The sequence below is a fragment of the Mchenga conophoros genome, linkage group LG8 (genome assembly GCF_057382185.1).
Source record: "Mchenga conophoros isolate Kocher_MC1m ecotype Shallow Benthic linkage group LG8, M_conophoros_male_GT1.1, whole genome shotgun sequence".
In the NCBI taxonomy this organism is placed as follows: domain Eukaryota; kingdom Metazoa; phylum Chordata; class Actinopteri; order Cichliformes; family Cichlidae; genus Mchenga; species Mchenga conophoros.
In genome coordinates this window covers 7,913,077-7,937,053 of record NC_140533.1, presented here as the reverse complement: position 1 = coordinate 7,937,053, position 23,977 = coordinate 7,913,077, and the positions used below count along the sequence as shown (strand labels likewise).

At 38.7% G+C, this 23,977-nt stretch overlaps 1 protein-coding gene across 2 annotated transcripts in view; it reads right to left on the bottom strand.

Moving 5' to 3' along the window:
• slc39a11 (solute carrier family 39, member 11) overlaps positions 1 to 23,977 on the bottom strand; it is a 169,203-nt gene that overhangs the window by 19,033 nt on the left and 126,193 nt on the right. The window lies entirely within an intron of this gene.

The window sequence follows — 23,977 nt, the reverse complement described above, 5'->3', positions numbered from 1 at the left end:
CTGCTGTAGAGTTGATCCTTGATTGCAATAGAACAAAGGTGTCAAGAGGTGCATCCTATAAAGACACTCAGAACTACATTAATCAGGCTAATTAAGGTCTTTGAAATGCCAATCAGCGCTTATGTGAGTCTGAATGTCAACGTTTCAAACACAGAATCCTTATAATTGTGACTCACGTGAACATGCACTTAGTTTTCTGTTATTCAACGAAAACTTGCGGTGATGCGCGACACATAGGAAGCAATTACCCACAAGATCAAAGGACAACTTAAATGACAAATGGGTTTATTACAGAGAAGATCATCTGCCTTGGCTGGCTGCTTCAAGCCTGATTAGCACGTCAGTCACCAAATTTGTATTTACAGGCTGACAGATGAAAAGTAAAACTTTCATTAAAAGAAAAATGCTCAGGATTTATTGCATATCAGTCCAATTACCAGCAATACAACATCTGTCAGTGTCATAAACCAAAGTTAATGGCCCAAGACAATTTAATTTGCACAAAACTCCTGATGAAGGTTACGCAGACGGAGCAAATTACATTATGTTGTTATAAAAAAACCAAAATAAGCCCAAAATGGACAGACGCCATCAAACAGCTGAAAAATGTTGGGTACAGCATGAACATAATGATGATTAGCTGACTAAATGGTGCAATGCTTTTAATATTTTATAGGTTTCCAATCAAAGGAGACTGTCTAGAAGCAGAGGCGCTGTAGATGCACTAGGAATGGTTTAAATTACCAAAACCCCTCCCTGCTCTTCTCGTGAAATGCCATGAGAGATGCCCTCGAGTGGATAATTCAGTTTGCAGTGTTTAGTCTCGGCCGCCCTCCCCATCCCTGCATCGGTCTCTTTTTTTTTTCACCTACATTGCTGAACACAAGCAATTGACCTCTATTAATGTGTTCCAAGTGTCTTGTTCTTACTATGTAGGGGGCTGTAAATTGCAATTATTGGTGAGTAAAGGTCAAACAATCTGGACTTTAGCTCCTTGTTAAACACAACTATGTCTGGTTTGTTGGCCAGAAGCTGCTTCTCTCAATCGCATCTATAAAAAAATAACTCAAATACCAAAAATCCACTTTGGACACTAAATAAGCCATTTCTAGTTTTGTCCTTAGTTGAGATACTTCCTTGATGTGTGTGGCCAAACTTTTGACTGTGTGTGTATTTAATTAATTAAACTTCACACAAAAAGAAAGATATGAGTAAACCTATTAGGGTTGGTAGTGGCGAACATGAATGAATACATGGTTACGGATGTGACTGGCATTCGAACCCCTAAATTTGCTAGTAGCTGCTTTCATCAGCCCTCTGATTGCCATTCATGGCCTTGATACTGATAGGGCTCACTGTCTTTAATAAAATATTTAACCAGAACCTATTCTGACCAACATAATCACTCTTTGTATCAGTCTTTTAGCTCATTTGGTCTACCAAAGAAGAAACCATGAAATGACCCTTTGTACGTTCAATAGGGATCCTGTCAGATTGTACCCTTTTAAAATTTAGCTATTTACAGTTTGAGACAGAGTTAAAAAAAAAGAAAAAAGAATGAGGCAGGTGGAAGAATACATCGTGGATAAATATCTCTCAAGGTTACTTGCTAACTAAGGGCATAAAGGTGCCTGGTGACTGAGAGTATGCAGATATACTTTTCATCAGTATTCCCTTAGAAAGGACTGTTCTCCACAAGGACACACACGTTGACCTGCCATTATTGGACTTGAATGAAGTGAAAATAAAAAGACTCGCTGCTCCACAGAAATGCCTGCTGTCCTAGTAAAAAACAAAACAAAAAAAAACACCAACCAACCACGAAATGCAGTTTATTTTGTGAACATTTCACTTTTTCAAGATTGTACACAAAAAGCCTGTAGCAGCAGAGGCAGTTGTTTCCTGAAGGCCAAAACTTTGAATACTATTGCAGCCACAAAAGGATTCATAAAGAAAGCAAATACAGCACTGAAAATCTGACCTGATTATAGCCATAGTAAACGAATGTTCAGTCATCATTACAGATGTTGTAAAAGTCTATAATTCATCACAGTTTTTAGACTTGTTGCTTGCTCAGCTAACAAGTAGACAGGGGGCGCCATTTTTGCATGATGATGCTAAAGAAACTTTCACGCCTGATTTGAACTGTGAAGCAAATTTGTCATTCCACCTTAAATCCATCAAGCCTTCTTCATGAACATCTCCGATTTCCAAAAACATTTATGGTAGGAAACTTTGAACATAATAATGGCTGCTATAAAATCTCCATATACCATACTGATATCCATCCATCCTCTTCCACTTATCCTTATCAGGATAAGTGGAAGGGCTGGATACACAATACACAGCTAAAATTTCACAGCACTGATTCTATATGTTCAAACTGTACCATAAAGGTTTTTGCCAAGTTGGAGATAGTGAAGCAGGAAATGTTCTAAAAATTGGCTGTTTAGCCACCAGTGCTGTCCATCAGCCTCCTATTGCTGCAAATGTATGTACTCCATCGTATAAATGTGAAAATCCTCGGTGAGTTACTTCTCGAGTTACCACATTCACAAGATTTTCAGAAAACTTGAGCAAGATTCAAACTCATCCAAGATTTTTGGTAGATGCACACCTATGATACCACAGATGTTACGGTATCCGTTTGAAAATTTCACGTCACCTTGTTCTCGTGTTCACAAAAGTTGGGTGTCCAAACTGTCTGCCCACGTGCCTGCTACCCCGTGTGGTGACAACAACAGCATCATAAAACAACACAATAATAAAAATTAGATAGTACTTATCGATGCTATACATCTGCAAATACTGACATTTATATAAACAGCTATGGCTAGAAAGGAAAAACCTCCTTCTCTCCCGTGGAGTCCCAGAAAGTAATACAATATTCCAGGAATGTTACGTTTTGGGTCTCCTGTTTGTCATTCAGGCAGCAGATCTGAGACTACTTGGCTTGGGCACATGTTGTGTGACAGAATCCTGAGACTGAGAAAAAAAGAGAGACTACACGGTTTGTCACAGTTTTCATCCGGAGGTAGGAAGAGTTGCCTCCTGTTGCTGTAGCAGCAGATGAGTCAGGACGTGACGGTGCCACTGCCTCATCTGCTGCTCCATGCCAAGTTAATGAAGAGTGTGGGTCTTCAAGGAGCAAGCTGGGTTAGCTAAGTGGCTTTCAAAGATTTTGGTCACACCCGTTATGGCAACAAGTATTTCTGAGGCGCAACTTAGCACAGCATAACATGTCACTGTAGTCAAGTCATTCCAAAACATATCTGCTGTTCTCATCATTCGAGGACAGGAGGGGAGACGGGAGAGAGGATGACTGAGATGAGAAAACAAAAACAGCTGTTTGGAGAGGTGAGGGAGAGGAGCGTATCAGATCGATAAGATACACAATTTGACAGCAACTGTTTGTCAAATCTGTGGCATTTCAAAAGAAGCCTCAATTTTCAGAAGTGAACAAAGCACCGGCACCTCACATTGAAGGTCTTAGTTTTTCCTCGGGGGTTTTGATCTTGCTGCTGGAAATAAAAAGCTGAATGAACGCTCACTTTCTTTCTCTCTCTCGCTCTATTTATGATTCATTTTTGTGAAAAGCAGCTGACACACCTGATTGGAACCTTTTTTTGTATAGTGCAGCGTCTCACATCTTATAACAATTTTACTCTGAAATAACCTGAAAATGGTACAGTGATCAGTGGAAATAATCTTCGAGCGCGACACAGAGAATCAAATTAAAAGAAACGCAATGACAGCCAATCAAAATAACAACACATTGTAAGAGGCACAAAAGAAAACTGACAACACAATTGGGCAGGTTAACACAGGGCCTGAGAGGTCTTCATTATGGCAGTGAGCAGCCTCTCGTGCTGTCTGAATATCAGTCCATAATGGTTTGCTTTAGCCATCGGCTGTTCTTTACTTCTCACTCGGACACGCCACACATTTGCACTACCGAATAACACTTTTGGCCTTTTCGGGATGTATCTGCTAACACTGCGAAAACTATATAGTTCATTTACTTGCTTGCTTGATAAACTGTCACAAGAGAAGCAATGATGTGCATTGCAAGTATCTAGAGGAAACCCTCCATACTAATTTAAATATTGCTCATTGTTGCTCAAGTCACTGGCCTGTAACACCTCTTACAACATATCCAGGATATCGTCTGATTCATCTTCACATAAAATCAACCATCATGAAAGGTGGTCACATAAACATGACTATAGTACAACCAACCACTGTGATAATGCCTTGCTGCTGCGTGTCACTGTGTGTAACAGGAAAGATGCTGGATAGCATTACTGTGCTTTTACTTATACAAATGATGCCGAAAGATGCATCAGCACTGCTGCCCCTTCATTAAGATACAAGAAGATCTAACTTTAATTAGAAGTCTATGTAGTGTGGATGAAATTACAATTGCCTTGTTCATTAAGAAGCAACACCAGCAAAGTTTTGTGGTATAAGAGCAAGTAACAAATATAAAAGCATATGCTAATTAAAATCTGTTAGTAATCTTGTAAATCTTATATATGGTCAGCGAGTACAAGGCCCTGTTTTAGGATTATATTATATCATATGCTTCCATGCTTTCATTGTGCTTCCAGAACAATGAAAGGGATTTAAAATTGCTTGCAAAACAGATTGGAACACACTCCAATCTGACACACTGGGCAGTTTTGAAAAATGTGAATCAGCACATAGATTTTGAACTCTATTTTCATTGGTTTTATAGCTTTGGGCTACTGTTAAATACATTACAGACATTATAAAGAAGTAGAGATATAGACAGAAAAGATAAACAATGAAATGAGAGTTCCTAATTTCCAACTATCAACTACAGAAATGTTTTTTTTTAATTTTACACTGGCTTCAAATGTTTATTTTTTAAATGCCATTATCTGTAAATTAACAAAATGTTTCTGTTTTATAACTACAAAACTTTCTGGACCATGCACTACCTTTGTACATTTGTAGCACATTGTAGCAAACACATTTATTTCATATGATTTAAGCTCAGATTGTTACAATTACTACAGCAGCATTTCTTTATCATGTAGAAAAAGAAATGTGCCATTGACATTGCATGTTTTCTTGCATTTTTTAATTGTGTAGTTAAACTTCTTTACACTGATGGAACTGGGCGTTTCCCTGGTCCAGCCCACTTAAGATCAAAGTGCGATATAAAATGAGTTTGATATAGACTCTCTTTTAGGGTCTTCCAAGAATGATGACTCTATTTTCCACAACACTTATTGAACAGTATGGGGTGATTTCAAATGTGTTCATCTACAATCTTGAAGGTAACCTACTCTGGTGGAGCAAGAGAAACAGCTTTGTGGGTTTAACTTGACCTCACAGTTTTCTCACAAAGACCGTAAATCCTGCTTCATAGTGTATTTTATAGAGCGCGTCCACAATGAAGCTCTCCCTCCAGGGAACAAACTGTAAACCCTTTGAGAAACATCCTGAATTAAGCAATGTTTCAACCACAGGAGAAAGAGTCTGATTTTCATTTCAGGTCAATGGTAACACATGACATACACATTCAGGCGACCACTTTGCAGTGGTTCAAGTAATGTGGTGTTTGTCTCTAAGTGCAAACATAGGTGGAAATGTGTATTATTTTAGTCCACTGGTGCTTAAGCTCTTATGGAGAAGGTCACTTGAGGAGGTTAACAAATGCACTGCACACATTTTATACATCTGACGTTGTGCTGATGATTGAAGTGCTTTTTATTTGGATTTCTTGTTTATAAAGTTCGTCCTTGGCTCCATCTGAAGGCCTTTTTTAATGACCAGTCTCTTGACACTTTCTTCACTATTTGGTTACACTTGCTGGTTTGGTATTTTGATGATAGTGCTGCTTTGAAATGTGTTTTCCTCCAGTTTTTATGGAGGTTATGTCCACAGAAGTTGTTTAAAGGGCTGTATGAGATTTAGCTGTTCTGTGTAAGTTGCATATGACAATGAAATCCATTTACTTCCCAGGCTAAAGCTTGTAGAAACAACTGGTGATTCATGGACGAGAAGCCAACGTGAAAGAAAATGTTAACAGGTACCACTCTTTATTTTCCCTGTAACACAATGAGTAAAGTGTGTGTGTGTTTTACATATACAGTGCTGTGCAAAGGTTTTAGGCAGGTGTGAAAAAATGCTGTATAGATATCACTGAGTAAAAGAAAGACAAAGAAACAGCAGGAGGACAAACCGGCCAGAAACATAGAGGTCAGGTCAGGTTAGCTAGTTGTGTGGAAAGCACGCTTCATTTCTCTTAGTGAAACGTCACAGATGAGTTGTTTTGTGTTAAGAATTTTCTGAGATGTGGATCTTTCTGTGGCATGTATTTTTTTTAAAATTTGGTTTATTTTGTTATTTTTTTCCTCAGTCTTTGTCAGATAGTCTACGTACCTTGAGTCATTTCCCAGCCCCCTGTGCTACTCTCACTGCTTTATAGTCCCCTGTCTATTTATGCTTTCTGTTGTTGGTCTTTCATGCATTTTTCATATATAGACTGTTAAGCTTCTTGGCCTTTTGCTTTTGTAAAATCAGCATCTTCAATAAAATATGTGTTGAGTTTTGCACCAAGTCAGTGTCTCTGTTTGGGTTTCTCTTATCTATAACACAAGCTAACAGGTCTCACACAGGTCTCTGACAACCTTCCATTAGTGAGACAGCAGACTAAATTATTGGCATTACTAACTCCAATGTAAATACTGATATTAACACACAAAGACATACAGTATACACATATGACATACACTAGAAAACAGAATATCCTACAAATTGTGATTATTATTATTTAGATGCAGTAATGCATTAATTAGCACATATTCATCTTTCCTCTCTCTCTCTCTCACACACACACACACGCTGTGACTCGGTCTCTTCATCCTGCAACGTGGCAATCAGATTCTGATTCAGATTTGCGTCGTCCTCTATGCAGTATCTACAAATAGCTATGTTGTCCTTGTGGTTAAAGGGCTTAAGCTGAATAGGGTGAAGCCAGACTCTGTCCATGTGCATACATGAAAAGCCAGAAACTGGAAGAGCAGCAGCTGCGCATCACACTCCAGAGCCAGTTACAACACAGAGAAGATTAAATCAGGGTGAAGCAGCATGATAGGTGGAGTTGGGGTGCAGGAGGGTGACAAAGTAGCTTGCAGAATTGCAGCAACTTGGGGCAAATTAAAACAAATATAGACTCCAATCTGGCGCAGTAGATAGATTTGGTAAATACAGTGGCTTTATACATGATTCCAAACATTTTTTACAAATAAATAACTGCAAAGTGGGGTGTGCATAATTATTCAGCCCCCTGAGTCAATACTTTGTAGAACCACCTTTTGCTGCAATTACAGCTGCCAGTCTTTTAGGGAATGTCTCTACCAGCTTTGCACATCTAGAGACTGAAATCCTTGCCCATTCTTCTTTGCAAAACAGCTCCAGCTCAGTCAGATTAGATGGACAGTGTTTGTGAACAGCAGTTTTCAGATCTTTTTATGTTTAGGGTCGTTGTCCTGCTGGAAGGTGAACCTCCGCCCCAGTCTCAAGTCTTTTGCAGAATCCAAGAGGTTTTCTTCCAAGATTGCCCTGTATTTGGCTCCATCCATCTTCCCATCAACTCTGACCAGCTTCCCTGTCCCTGCTGAAGAGAAGCACCCCCAGAGCATGATGCTGCCACCACCATATCTGACAGTGGGGACGGTGTGTTCAGAGTGATGTGCAGTGTTAGTTTTCCACACATAGCGTTTTGCATTTTGGTCTCATCTGACCAGAGCACCTTCTTCCACATGTTTGCTGTGTCCCCACATGGCTTGTGGCAAACTGCAAACGGGACTTCTTCTGGTTTTCTGTTAACAATGCCTTTCTTCTTGCCACTCTTCCATAAAGGCCAACTTTGTGCAGTGCACGACTAATAGTTGTCCTATGGACAGATTCCCCCACCTGAGCTGTAGATCTCTGCAGCTCGTCCAGAGTCACCATGGGCCTCTTGGCTGCATTTCTGATCAGCGCCCTCCTTGTTCGGCCTGTGAGTTTAGGTGGACGGCCTTGTCTTTGTACACTGAAAAAAAGGGACTGGCCATCTCTTGGATTTATATAAGCATCTTGCATGTATTTAACACAATTACCTCATGTTTTAAAGATAAATGTAACTATATAGTGTAAAAACTACATGATATGCAGAAAGGGTGTATTAAATTGTTCATATCATGTTCAGGTGAAGTAAGTCAAAAAGATAGCAACGTTAAATCTCGTGAAACCACGCGTGATTTCATCTCGCGGGCTTTCGATCGTGGTTCAAAAAGGCATCCATCTCAGTCAAGTCGAGCAGCCAACTCTACGTTTTTGGTATTTCTTGATTTTTTGAATTAATATTTACCATATTTCAGCCAAATGTAGTTAAACATCTAGAGTGTCGTCTTGTAACATGCTAAAAAAGAGCCGTTAGCTTATTTGCTGTTTTATCCGTTGTCAAAGAATTGGCGCTTTTTCATTTGAATTTGTCTTTGGCACAAGAGCCGTAATATCACATTAAACCTAATTATGAGGCACTCATAACATAATTTGGTTTTCTGTGTGAATAGATTTGCCAACTGACTCTTCAGTTACATTGTGTATTTACTGCACCGTGGTGTTAGTGAGATTTTGGACATTGAACAGCTTTAGCTAATATCATCAGCGGCATTATGCTAGCTTACATCCCTCCTGCCCTCACCTGCTGTCCTTTTGTTTTTGTTTTTTTTGCTGCACATTGAGAGATGACCTCTATTCTGCATTTCACCAGGAGTCAGCTGATGGATTGTGGGTTCAAGGTGTTATGGTAAGAAAGTATATTCTATTTTCGCTTAAGGTTTCTGTAACTTAATTATAATAGGTTTTGTATAATTATTAGGTGCATGCATACACAAATAGACCACCCTATTAATACAACTGAGAAATCCAAAATCTGCCATAGGTTTAACTTATACCTGTATGTATTGTCAGAAAGGTGATTACTGGACTCACATTAATGCACACTTGAACTAAAATGAGGTTGTAACTTGTGGGTTCTTGGGTTGCAAATCAGAAATAAACATCTTTGGATTTTTTTAATCCCATAAGATCTGGAAACACAGTTTTTATTCAACAAAACATTACTGATTAACCAAGCACAGTGCCTGCTGTTATTTCAAAATAATTTTATGTCATTTCAGATAAAATGAAGCATTCCAGTGCATCCCAACCATGCCTTTACAGTTAAGGTTTCTGACGGAGCTGAGTTTCTCTCTGACAGTCTGCTGAAAGTGTTTGCAAAGTGATTGGGGGAACAGGGCACAAAGCTAAAGGATGTAGCTGCCATGATGACAGTAAGAACTTTAAAATTCTTTAACTAAAAAGTGTATATGTATTGCATTAGGTCAGTAAAAGATTTTTATGCTACATCCATTGAAACAGTCAACTATTACCTGTGAGTACTGATTCCACTGAAAGGATGCCATTCTTTTTTGTCATGCATTTACTGGCCCACTGAGAAAAATTTATCTTTTTTTAAAAATATATGTTCTGGAAACTATATATCCATAAAGTTGATGTCAAACAGGAATTTTTGATATTGCTTTGTAGATGCTGGTGTTGCATGTTGACTGGTTTAAAAAGTCAAGAGTTTTTGTCTGGGATCATTTTCTTCTGTGCTACTGAAAAGTTCACAAATCTCTGTTTTCTTTGTTATAATAGTCAAGGATGACATTAATGCTCGGAGTCCCTCATCAAAGTGCTCCGCATCTGTGTGAAAGACAATTGCAACATCTTGGTGCAGGAGTTCATGGTGAGTGTTTTATGAGTAGATTGTGGCTTTGCAACATTTAAATATGCATTTAGTTATCCACTTGATCCTCATTGGACTGGTTAGGACCAGTAGTCCTCTTTAATAATTTGAAGTTCACATGAGGCCTGGTAGTGAACTCGGCCGCCGGCCCTTGAGGCCCCACCCCCACCCCTGTATTAGGGGTCACATCAGTGTGAAAAAACTTTAAATTTGTCATTCTAGTGAACAAAGGAAAATCCCACCAATATTTATATTAGCTTTTGTTTGAAAAAAAATGACCAACTGACCAACAGCTAACCAAATTGTGGGGAAAGTCTAAATTCTAACATCTTCTGAGTGACATAACCTGGATTTCTGATGGGCCGGTGTCTTTCTAACAAAAACTAATGTAAAGAATTTGAAATTATTATGTTTTTCACTCTGTCTTAGAAACTCTGTTAGACCATGAATGGCAGCATGGCAGGCAACTCTTTGGCTATAGCTATTTACTATGTTGCTTGCATTGGCAATATTTCTAAGTGTGCTGTTTTGAACCAACATGTCACAGTATGATCAGTGCTGTAATTTTTGACAGTCACTGTATCAATGTTATTTTTGCGTCTCTTGAATAAAGGTTTTGACCTGCAAGTGCTAATTTCTTTAGTTATTGGGGTAAAATGGGTAATGTTAATAGGAAGGTGTTTGCCAATTCAGTAACCTAATTTAATGTTAATGGAAACTAACATTACCTCAAATTGTTTAGTCATAATTGTTGTTTAACTGAATCTTGACGTCAGAGGCCTTAAATAGAATGTTTTGATTTGTTCTTTCCCAACATTTTTCAAAAGAAAGAGTCTAATTTCTTTGCTGTGATTGATTCCAGAGAACACGGAAGAACTGACATTATTTAACTGTTGATTTATATAGATTCAGTGGAGGAGTAATGTCAGTTTAATTCTTTACCTACTGTCAATGCAGTGAAATTAGACATTTTGTTTTGAAAGGTTACTGGTGGATGCCAGCAACCATCTTGGAAGAGAACAATACAATCTGTTATAAGGCCTCCATTTGAAAATTGTGTATTTGATACTAGAATATAATAGCAAAATGTAATTTGAAGATAACATGTAGTATTTAAGTGACCAAGTAGTATTGGGTAAAAGTTATTGAATCGTGTTGGGATAAAGTGAAAAAATTGTGAAGGATTAAAATATTCCAAGAGCTCAAATTACTTCATCAAAACATGTTTAAGTCACATTTTATCAACACAAATTGCACAGGTTTATTGAACATGAATAAATTGTGTTAATTTAACTCAATTGTTTAAGTTGCTGCCGAAGCAAAACATCTGTGTGCAACAAATGTCCACCATTGAATTAACCCTTCTTAGGCCCTGGGACCATTTTGGTCCCTTTAGTTTTTCAGTTACAAGCCATTTGCACTGTGTTGAATGGAATATAGCCAAATTCTCTAAAAAAAAGTTTGGCATAATTTCATTTCAAAATTCAAGTCTGACTTCCTTAAGTAAATCCAACAACATATTTTTTTCAGTGTAGGTTTACAGTTGTGCCATACTCCTTCCATTTCTGAATGATCACTTGAACAGTGCTCCGTGGGATGTTCAAGGCTTGGGAAATCTTTTTGTAGCCTAAGCCTGCTTTAAATTTCTCACTAACTTTATCCCTGACCTGTCTGGTGTGTTCTTTGGACTTCATGGTGTTGTTGCTCCCAATATTGTCTTATGCTGGGCTTACACTGTGCGATTTTTGGCCCATTTTGAGCCGATTTTTGAGTCGTGCGACCGTTTTGGCGATCGGCCAGATTTTGGCCTTCATCGTGCGTCGTGCATCGTGTAGTATACGTGGGGTAACGAGAAGCGATTGACACCTCACGACCAGCTCCCGATCATCAATCGCTTGGTCGTGAGGGTGTCACCGCAGTTTGTCACACTGCGCACGTGCAAACACAAATGTCAGCGAAAAAGACGGAGCAGCACGGCTGTGCAGCATGTGATCTGGACACAAGCGATGGAGGAACAACTTGTAGAACTTTGGAAAGCTCATCCGAGCCTTTTCGATGTGGCCTCACAAAATTATCACGACCACAACAACCGTGAAAATAGTTGGATTTACACTGCTGCTCAATCACAGCTGCCTGATCAATGTTTTTCATTAGCAATTTAGCAAAGTTGATGGTGGTGGTGTGTCTGTGTGAGTGAAAGACAGAGAGGGAGAGCGAGCGACAGAATTTCTGTTATAACCTTCATTTTATGGACGCACAGTGTGAGCACTCAGGTCGCATCAGAGCATCGGGCCGTATAGTGTGAGACCCTGCATCGTGACCTATGAACTTCTAACCCCTGCGAGTCAACCGTACAGTTTGAGCAGGAGCTGAATCGCGCGACTGAAAAAATCGCACAGTGTCTGCCCAGCATTAGACAACCTCTGAGGCCGTCACAGAGCAGCTGTATTTGTACTGACATTAGATTACACACAGGTGGACTCTGTTTAGTCATTAGCACTCATCAGGCAATGTCTATGGGCAACTGACTGCACTCAGACCAAAGGGGGCTGAATAATTACACACACCCCACTTTGCAGTTATTTATTTGTAAAAAATGTTTCATTCCACTTCTCACGTGTGCACCACTTTGTGTTGGTCTTTCACGTGGAATTCCAATAAAGTTGATTCGTGTTTGTGGCTGTAATGTGACAAAATGTGGGAAAGTTCAAGGGGGCCGAATACTTTTGCAAGCCACTGTATGAAGGAGGGCATACGTTTTAGACTTTAACCTGTCCTTTACAAGGTTAAGTTTCACAGTGTCCCTATTGCTAAAAAATTCCGCCATGGCAATTCATATTACACCAAAGTAAACAACTAATAGGTAAGAAACTAAATGAAATTTATGATTTTTTCAATAGTGGGCTCACTGCTTAAAAACAAACAAATCAGAAAATATAACACAATGTCAAGGATTTGTTTGTGACTAAACTAACGCTATGCTCCATTTATAGGTGTTAGAAACAGAGAGATTAAATTTTAAGAGTAATGTTCCTTTAATATTGTTCTGTGCTCCCATATGTGCGTTTTTTCCTAGTTTGGCTTCAGGGAAGCATAAAATGTTACCACGGACTGCAATATGAGAACCCCTGCTGTAAAACTTGCAAACATCTTCTTCCCTCTCTTTGGGACTGGCTTGCTGACCCTAAATCATTCTTTCTTCACTTCAGTGCTCATCAGTAATCGCCATGCTTCTCCTCTATCCAGTCCTCATCTTCTTCTGTGTCACGGTTCACCTACACAGCTCTGCCCTTGCTCTGGGTGGCTCTGATTTTCTTAACAACAGGTGAACGTGAATAAAAGCAAGACAAAGTAATATCGTACATGCATCATTTACCGTGCACCACATAATATTAGGTATCACATTTTCAATGCCAGATTCAGTAACTACAAAAAACTAAATTAGTATCTGTGAGCTAAACACGTGAGTTTCATTGCCTCTGCCTTGGTTATCGTTAATAATGTATGCAAAACAAAGACCTGACAAGACACGATGAAAAATGAACGCTGTTGTCAAGGACTCAGTACACACGTTTAGGCCATTAGTTCTTAATCTTGTAGGATTTTTGTCTTTAAATGCGTGCATAAAATAGTATCAGCTGCAGACACCTTGGTAAAAGGACATTAACTTGCACATCATATTTCCATGGTCTAATTAGTACAGTAACTGCTTTGCCTCTCTTGAGGGAAAGGCTCCTTTTTTGTGAAAACAAAGAAAAATAAAAGAAAGTCTTCACAAACTGTAAACTATTTTTGAATTGAAACACAGTAGCCTGCCCTCCTGCCTCATTCATGATCTGAACACAGGACTTTAGAATTCAAATGTGTGGTTCTTCTCTCTTTCTTTGGCTCAGCTCAGTTGCAGTTCATTCATCTGAACAATAATAAATGACAATGACGTCTTTGACAGTTTCCTGTTGTTGGATAAACTTTCAGAGCGAGAACAATGTGATTGTCAGAGCTCATCTAAATGGAACTGGTGAAAAGAAGTTTTGAGTATTGATCTGAAAAGTTGGCAAAGTCTCGTTCAGAAGATTAGAAACTCTTTTAAAATGACAGCCCTGACAGGGATGATTGACTGACATGGATATGGCTCAGAAACGCACATCCACAGAGTAATTACTGGCTGAACTTTGGATACCAGTGCAGGATACTCCGGATTCAGCAGAGTTGAGAGTTATTTGCAAACTGGGCTTTTTCCTTATTTGAGTTGTAGTTTATCATATGAACTTTACTAATTGAGTTAAATTCTCGAGTCGTCATGGTGTTTTGGTTTATTATTCTAGGCTCATGCTTCATGTTCAGTACATGTTTTTGGTTCTGTGTTTAGCTACTACTTTATTTTGTTAATGTTCAGCTGTGTGTCATCACCCTACTTTTATCCATTATCCTGATTACCCTCTCTGTGTATAAATAGTCCCATCTCACTTTAGTGACTTTTTTAGCTTTTATGTTCTCTCCCCATGTTGTGGATTTCTGTTGGCTACAGTTTTAGACTCTGTAAAACCTGCATGTCCAGTTCAGTATGTGGGTCCTAACTCAATCCATTATGAAAGCTTGAGACTGACAAGTCGCTACCATATGACCGTGCAGTGTGCTTTGGTTTTTAGTTAGTCTTTCCTTGTGATGCTTTGTGATTTAACCTAGTATTTTATAACATTTTACAAGCTACACATACAAAATACACATCATCAAGTATGTATCTTAGAAATACTAGAATTGATGTTATAAAGCCAGACTGTAAATAATAGCTCAATTTAGTCAAGATTAATCACAATTCACATATTATTGTAATGTTTATATTTCTATCTTAATTTTTTTAAAATGTATCTCTGATAAAAGAAATAAAATCGTAAATAAAAATCAAATATATATTTACACGATACAGTATATGCCATCATGCACCATGTACGTGCTCTCTTAAACATTAACACACCAGACCTTACACACATCTATCATGCAGCCTCGATTCCCACCTGTCATCTTTCATCACCTTGAGTAGTCATTAGCAACAGTTGCCTCAGCAGCCGTTGCAACGTCATGCTGCTAAGACACAATGAGCAGTGTAATAGTGAGTGATTTATTACATTTCATCCACTAACCAAATCAGAATAAAATAACAGTGTAACACATGTGGTCTGTTTAGTCGGTCTCTCTCTTGAATGTTTCTGGAAAATTGTATCTTTTTATCATTTTATTCCACTGTTCACTAAAACATTAAATGTTAATGAAAAACACCCAGTTTAAAAAAAACAAACAAAACTGTTTTAGAAACTTTATGCTCTTTTTCTTGGGATGTCAAAAGACAATTTCAAATTTTAAAGGTGTTAATTGTAAATGATCACCCACTTTGCAGTTCCACTCAGCAATAAATAAGTTTAATAGTGTTAAAAATCTTGTGATAATCACATTAAGTATATTAACAGGCCTGTGTACAGATTTGACTGAACACAGCAGCCTTTTCCTAGATGAGATAAGACAGTGACCATAAAGTCACAGGTCAGGCCACGTTTAACACAGAACCTTAATCAGACACTGGAATTCACGGAAAATGTAACCATTTTGCTACATGGTCTTAAAGCCAGACCGATTGGAACATTAGCTCTAAAATGCTAAAGGGAGCAACAATGCATTTTGAGTGGAAGTTTTTGTCTGTAAGAAAAAGAATATGTTAGTTTAGCTTTCATTTTGAAAAGGTTCTTTTCGCCACAAACAGTCCTTAAACAAGACCAGTTTTAAAAGTATTTTTAACTTTGGGATAATTGGCTTTTTTCCCCAAAGAACAATCAACAAAAGATCAGCATGGGTCCACCTAAAATGAAAGACCTAATATCAGACCCTTGACCTGTACACAGATATATTTTATACACTCAGTGGAGCACACATGGTGCCCTTAGTCATGTTACCAAAACGTGTAATAAATGGATTTTTAAGCTGAAATGGAATAGAGGGAAACAGTCATGCCCTGTTAGATCAAGAGAAGAACAACAAAAAAAAAGTAATGCTAATGCTAATTTAGAATTGGGCAGGGATAGCTCAGTAGGTAAAGTGGTCGCCCCATGATCGGAAGGTCGGCGGTTCGAATCCACTTAACGGCTACCCTGAGGTACCCCTGAGCAAGGTACCGTCCCTACACACTGCTCCCCGGGCGCCTGCTTAGGGGGCTGCCCACTGCTTCACTGAGTGAATGGGTCAAATGCAGAGAAAAACAAGTAATTTCCCCATGGGGATCAATAAAGTATCCATTATTATTATTATTATTATTATTATTATTTAACAAGCTGGATGGAGAACCTGAAAAAACTTGTAATGTAACATTACTTTTTAACATGAAGACTATGCTAATCTGTGACTGTGTCTCCCGGCCAGGTTTGTGTAAAGCGTCTCTAAGTTCTGCAGAGGTCTGGGTCCCTGTGTTAGAATAGCAGAGGAAGTGTTTGCACACATAGACTTCATTTATGCATCTGCCCAAGTGCATTTGCTCACTCATTCTTCTCACTCTTATTGTCAAAAGTCAGTCACAGCTGATCAGCTTCTTCTGCTTGACCAGTTGCTGTTGTGGTTCTCCACAAAGTTTTTCATTCCGGGTTCAGATAGACTACACAATCTTGCTGTTGGTGATGTTTTATGCATTGGAGTGTAGCAGGTAAAGAACAAGCTGGTGTGCTGCTCTGTCAAGCAAAGGTCATTGCTAACTACTTAATAAGATAATATGTGAAATGGAAACTCTCTGAAGAGGCAGCTAATTGCTGTATTTCTATTTATTTGTTATCAAGTAGGCCTCGATTTTATTTGCAAATGAGGACGTGTTATATGGTATTATTTAATAATTATTTTAAATTAGCATGGGTAAATCTGATATAACCTAGCTGTAACTCCAATCCTCCCCCCAAAATTGTGATGTCCCGCACACTTGCTCTTTTTCACCTGCTGTCCTGAGCATTTACCTGCCAGCAACTACCAGCTTCCTGGGAGCTGCCCAGTATAATCAGAGTGCTCCACTGCTGGCTACTGAGAGCTCTGGGGCAAAGAAGTCATGTTTAAAGGTTATTTCACATCAGGTCTTCTCACCTCTCTGTTTGAAAAAAATGGTGCTCTAAATAGTTTTACTACAATAAAATTGTACCAGTATCCAGACACGAGACTAACCTAAAAAATGACATGTCAAAGGAGGAGAAATCTGTTATGGTTAGACTGGCAGTGGATGGCACTGATTGCAGATATTATCAGCCAGAGAGAAGCTAATGTAAAGGGTCAGGTCAAATCGATTTTAAACAGACATTGAAGAAATTCAGAGAATATGTATACCGCATTGGTGGAGTGAAGACAGGTGAGATAGAAAGGTGGGTTTTACTTGACGGTGAATCCAAAACTGAGGCAAAGAAAGAGACAGAACTGGGAAGAAGTATGAGTGAGAGTGATAAGGATGTATAGAGTGGAGAAGAGGATACTGAAGTTAAAGCAATATAAATAATGGAAATAAGAGAAGGTGCATCAGATGTTGATGCTGCTATGAAGACTGCAAATGTAGGATTTGATTTAAAGATCAGAAACACAAGCAACTAATAATAGAATCCAGTAAAGGTCACAGTGTAACAATGTAAAAATATCGTATGTGCAACAAACTACTCGAGACATCTCAGAATGGTCTTATGGGGCTCTGTAGACAGAAAATGTCTTTTCACTAAAGTAATTAAATCACAATAAACCTGTGGACTCATTATTTAAGCATGGAGAAGAAAGAATGTTTTGCAGGGTGGAGTTGAGACAGGCTCTTGGTGGCAGGAAAGAGTTACCGGAGGACTAGGTACAGCTGTGGAGGAGAGGGAACCTGTGAAGAAGATATCTGGTGAACCCTCTGGACAGAGGAGACCTAGTGGTTGAATGAGGAAGTATTGAGAATTGGAGGTAGTATAGGACAGTGATTTTTAACCATGGGGCCACAATAAACTTTTAGTTCTACACCTGTGGGCTGTGAGGGCAGCGAGGCATTATTAATTGAAGACACCAGAGACTACTGTTATCCATGAAAATCTCAGTTACAATGCAGCTTCCCACCACTTGGTGGGAGTTGTTTAATCAGCCTCAATAAGCAAGCAGAAGAAGACACGCTGCCTGCCGTTTGCAGTTAGCAAAAGATATGGAGAAGTTCTTAAAACACAAAACTTGTGGCACAAAGTCTTTCACTTTAGCACAGGAGTTGATTTTGCCTGCCGCTGTAAATATGTGCCGTGAGATGATCGAAGAGGCTGCTGCAAAGCTACTGACCATCCCACTCTCAAACGACACTGTGAGACCGTATCACGGACACGGCCTCGACAGACAGCATCAGCTTCTGGAAAGAATAAAAAGTAGTCAATTTTTCTCTTTTGCAACTAGACAAGTCCGCTGGTGTCGCGAATGGTGCATTGCTGCTGGTTTTTGTTCGTTATCGCTGGGACAGCAGTTTGCATGTAGACACGCTGTTTTGTGGAGAGCTACCAACACAAGCCACGGCCTTCTTCCATTCACAACTTCATATCTGTGAATCAGGATTTTCCATTGTGGCCACATCCAAGACCAAAGCCTGAAACAGACTCAGAGCAGCACTGGAAGCTACTCTGAGAGTAAGCCTTTCCCCAATTCCACCCAGAGTGGATCTGATCGTGTCTCAGAGGCAGACTCAAGTGTCTCATTAAGAGGTGAACATACAAGGGGAGATGCAGCTTGCCAAAAAAAAAGGACTGTTGTGACTGTTTGTTGTTGTTAATTTGTCTCAAATATAAAGAGTAACTTCTGGTTCTGCCAGTGAAAAAAGGTTTACTGCTGAAGCAACGTTTAAATTCACTCACAGATTATGAGGCTATATTTTCATTTGGACAGTTTATTTATTTATTCATTCATTTAAATAGAAAATTATTTTGATAGTATTTATTTTATCACCACATTATTTATCCAATTTCTATTTTTCCCTTTTTTTTTTGTCTCTTTTGCTGTAGTAAAATTGAATTATTAATTATTTTTGTGTTACTAAGCCTGCCTTGAGCCTTTCAATTTATTTCAATTTTTTGCTGTGGCAACCCCTAAAGGAGGCAGTGGAAAGAAGACGATGAACACATGCACACATACTACTACACACTCCGATATGCATTCACTGAAGGGAATGTCTGCTGGACAAAGCAGGCCTGTTCCTTCACTTTGTGTACATTTATTGTTCCTTAAACCTTTCTTGTTCTTTTCATTTTCTCCATCGTGGTATCCAGAGTGAATATGCTGGTACTTCAGGAACTTAAAAATTGCTGCTCTTTGTAATTCCTGTCTTAAACTTGTAATCCGCCATTTGTATATAGTTGTGGCCCAGCTGTTACTTTTCAATTTGTTTAAATCAGTTATATTCCCATTATATTATAGATCTAAATATTCAATTTTGAAAGGCCTCAGTCTAAATTTGCAATTAATTCAGTGAACTCCTTTCCTAATGTCACAGCTCCATATTGGCATGACTAAATCAGAATTAATCAATTAAACTTGATAGCTGTCAGCAGTCATCTGATTCAACGCCCCATGACGGAAAAGCACACCATGAGCAAAACAATAATAATAATAATAACAAAAAAAAAAAACACACACAAAAAATGGGGAACACCTCCACAGGGAGGACATTATTGCTTTTATGCTTCTCCACAGAGGGCCAATTAGATGATGTACACACTCACTTGGCAAACACAGTTGTAGCTGATAGCAGCTGCAGTCCATGCAGGTGTTCCAGCTCCAGTGGCTGGCATCGTGTGTGCTGGCTCATGCACTTGGCTTTATTTGTTAAGGCCAACATTGTTTGCTTACTTTTTGTTAGCTGCACAAGCTTACATATGCTTTTTTTCTTTTTAAACAAGTATCTCAAGCTTTTGTATTTCGTTATTAGTATATATGTTATACTATTAGTTAGTTTCCAGAGTGGACTTTTATTATTTGTGTTTAGTTTCTATAGATGGGAGTGAGATGAGCAGAGGCTGGCCAACGAGCCAGGAGTAGTTGTGGTTAACAAGGAACAGAAAAGGGAAAAATGATAGAATACAAACAACACTTTCAGAAGGCAAGTATACACCCATTCTCAATACACATGTGCACCAATATACACCAATGTCACTTGATGTCCGTAAAGAGTCTACAAAATGGGCAAAACACGACCTATCCTAGTCTTAGCCATTAAAGGTTATTTGGCCATAATGCAACACATGGTGGCAGAAGGGTGATGACCTGACCACTTAGTAGTAGTCAATGAGTTGCAAACGAGCTCCTCTGTGTAATGCATCGCAGTGACGCATCCAAGGTCCAGGTCTGCTATGCATAATTGAATGCCCGCCGACCTTAATGACCTGAAGCAACCTTGTAAAGAAGAGTGAGCCATGATATCTCCACTAGCTTTGAGAAACTTATGGTGGTTCTACAAGCTCATGCGGTGTACTTAGTTTTCGACACACTCTGCTTCTGCTGTTTGACTTTGACTTCAGTAAATAATTAGTTTAATAATTGTTCAATAAATAATGAGACAGTGTATTATGTCATGTGTCATGTAAAAACAGTTAAACATCTGTCCAGTAAATATCTAATATATTTAATGAACTTGTTAGCTAATTTAAACATGGTAAGAACTAGATCATTTTTCTTATTTCCTTAAGTGTAAAACCTCAGATTTGAAGTAAAGTGTGCGCTCTTTTTACCATGACAGTGTATATTTTCTTTATTTTGTTTTTATCAGTAGGAGGGATTTTGTATTTGTGTCGATAGATGAAGACTTAAATAAATAATAAAGGGCAAAATACAACATGGATAGTATGAAATATTCTAAAACTCATGACAGCAACTGGAGAAAATAAGAGCAAAAAGGTAAATAAACTGACGCTGACACCAACAGACGTGTGAAGATCACTCTGTAATCATTTGGCAGGACACTGTGTTCTCACTTGAGAGAATAATGGGCACAAATATACATATGCTATCCAAAAATGTCCAGAAAATAGAAGCACAGGAGCATACACATAACACTTTACATGCAAAAGGCGTATTTAATTGGGATATTAAAGGATTACTGAACTTTGAAACTATTTTGCTCTGTGAGCAGTCAAGCTTGACAGTGTTTCTGTGGCTTCACAGGTGCCATTAGTCGTCAGTGGAGCTCAACAGGTAATGTCTTTGTGATTGACTAAATTCAACGTGCATTTCAAAGTATGCATCAGTGTCTTTTAACCCTTGACACTGGTTATGTTGTGTAACTAGCAATGTCAACTCACAAAGTTGGTTAAGAGCTATAAAGCCAGTAGTTCGAATGTGATTGAAAGCATCCTTCATGCTCCATATCATTTTGGTAATTATGTGGTCGCCTCTTTCAGTGACATTTACAGAGTTTCACTGTCAAAGTCACACAAGAGGCTTCAAGAAAGTAAAGGCGCAGGCTTGTAACAAACCATCTCTAAAATAACAACACTGCATCACACTGACAAGCATGTAGCAAGTGTTCCAAATAATTGTCTTTTTGACCAGAGTGTCCAACAGATAAATGATCTTTGATCTGGTTTTTCAGTTTTCCTTCTGCTCTACTGTCTTTAAAGAAAAGTACATAAGATGGGATAAAAAGACATGTGTCATAAAGATAAAACTTTACTGTGACTTTACAGATTACTCTTATTTAAAACACCCAATTCCAAAAAAGTTAGGAAGCTGTGCAAAGGGTAAGAGGAAACAAGATGTGCAAATCTCAAAATCCCAAATTTTATCAACAATAGAAAATAGAGATCATATCAAATGTTTCGATATGTTATTATTTCATGATAGATTTGATGGCAGTAATGCAACTCAAAAAAGTTAGGACAAGGCAACAAAAGCATGAAAAAGTAATTGGTACTACAAAGACACAGCTGGAAGAACACTTCGGACCCAATTAGGTTACTAGCAACAGGTCAGTAACATTGCTGAGTACAAAAATAAAGTATCTCAGACATGGGCAGAGGTTCAGCAATCTGCAAAAAACTGTAGCTACAAATTGTGGAATAATTTCAGAATAACATTCATCAACATGAAACTGGGAGAACTTTGAAAATATCATCATCTACTGTATATGGCATCATTAGATTCAGAGAATCACTGCTCACAAGGGACAACGTTGAAAATGATCTCTAGGCCCTCAGGTGGCACTGAATCAAAAACAGGCAGGATTCTCTCATGGAAATCACTGCACTGGCTCAGGATCACTTCCAGAAATCACCGTCACACACAGACTACTGTGCCACCCACAAATCCAGGTTAAAGCTCTAGCATGGATTTGTGAACACAATCCAAAAGCTCTGCCATGTTTTCTGTGCCACAGCTCATTCAAAAAGGTCTGAGCCAAAGTGGAAAACTGTGGTCAGACAAATTGAAATCTGAAAGATATGGATGGTCGGGCTGAAGTATAGTACTTGATGTACTGTAATGCAAAGGTGCATATCACTGATAACAAACTGTTGGCAATCATGCAATATACTACTAATGACTAGTCAAAACAGTGCAACATTTTTCAAAACCCATTCACACATCCACTTATATGCCATACTCTCAGTGGATGCTACTGCATAAGAAAAAGCTGCTCCTGACACAAAATGCACAATATTTTAGCTGCTTCATTTTATGAACGCTGTGCTTTATGTAAGTGTTGTCACATCCACTGATTTCAAAAAGAAGTGGAGCAGAGAGGATTGGGATGACAGACAGCAGTATGTGAGAGACAGGCACAGTAAGAGGACGCAAGGGAACGATAACAGGACAGAAATGGAGTGACAGCCTGTGAGAGCAAGAAAGAATAACGGTGAATGACGGAGAACGAGAGAAACTGTGAGAACGCAGGAACTAAAGAGCCAGGCTTTCATGTGTTCACTGCCCATTGTTGCCAGGCAACTGTTTGACCCTGTTTGGCTATCATGTGAGAGTGTGCGCACACTCCCAGCACACGCAGGAACATAAAATTAACTATATCACGAAAAAGCCATCAACACCTCCACTGAGAAAAACTGTCTTCTCTCATTACAACTAATTACGTAAGCAGTGAGAGGAAGAAATACGGAGACAGTGTGTGACACTGCATCAGCTCACAGCGGAGGCTATTGATCCAATTAGGCTTGACATCTTCTCCTCAGAGATACTTCAGCAATCCATCTAGCATACACCCATTTCTTAGCTCTTTAACAGCCTAACTGTTTTTGTTAAACTGTAAGGACAAAACACATCTTTCAGTAGAGCAATATAAACGATAAAGAGACAAATGAGCAGAAAACAAAGCTGTACTGATGCACGAACCTTATACAACTACAGCGCTCAGCAAATTTATTAGACCAAAGTCCAACGTCAGGTTTATGCCAGGGCTACACTAACTAACAGTATCGGTAATACCAAAATTATGTTTAATGTTTCTGTAAACCACCAGCATGCACACGCTGTTTAATCAAAATTATTTCAGTACAGAACTATAATTTGAAAAATGACAGTTATTTACTTCCTGAACAGAAAAAACAGCTTTAGTGGTTTAATATTATTTCTGACTTCACAGAGAAGTCCAGTGTGCCGGCTCAAATTTGCACATCTAAATTTGTCATTTGCTCCATAAATAGCAATGTCAGTTTTAGGTTTTTAGGTTAACAGATCGGTAAAATATATATGTTTTCTTGTTCTTCTGAGAGGTGCTCTCATAAACTTGTTAGGCACTGTATTTCACTGGGGACAGATGAAGCCAACTCTGAATTTTTCCTTTTCACAAGGTGGAAAAGGAAAGTCTGTTAGGTTGAGACTATTACATTCATTTGATGGGTTGCCATTAGGGCTGGGTATCGTCACTGATTTCTAGAATCGATTCAATTCCGATTCACAAGGCCCCGAATCGATTCGATCCACGATTCGATTTAATTCGATTCGATTTAAATCTGGGAAATTTTGACAGTCAGAAATATTATAATTCAGATCAGTACATTTACATATTTTTGTATCAATAAAAAGGAAGCTGACACACGCAAGACTTTATCACAGGTGTGAGCATCACAGCAGAGGCCTTTGTGTCAAAGTAGCTGAGGATAAAACACAGAAAAACATGAAGGTGATTTTCCTGGCCTGGGATTTTATAAA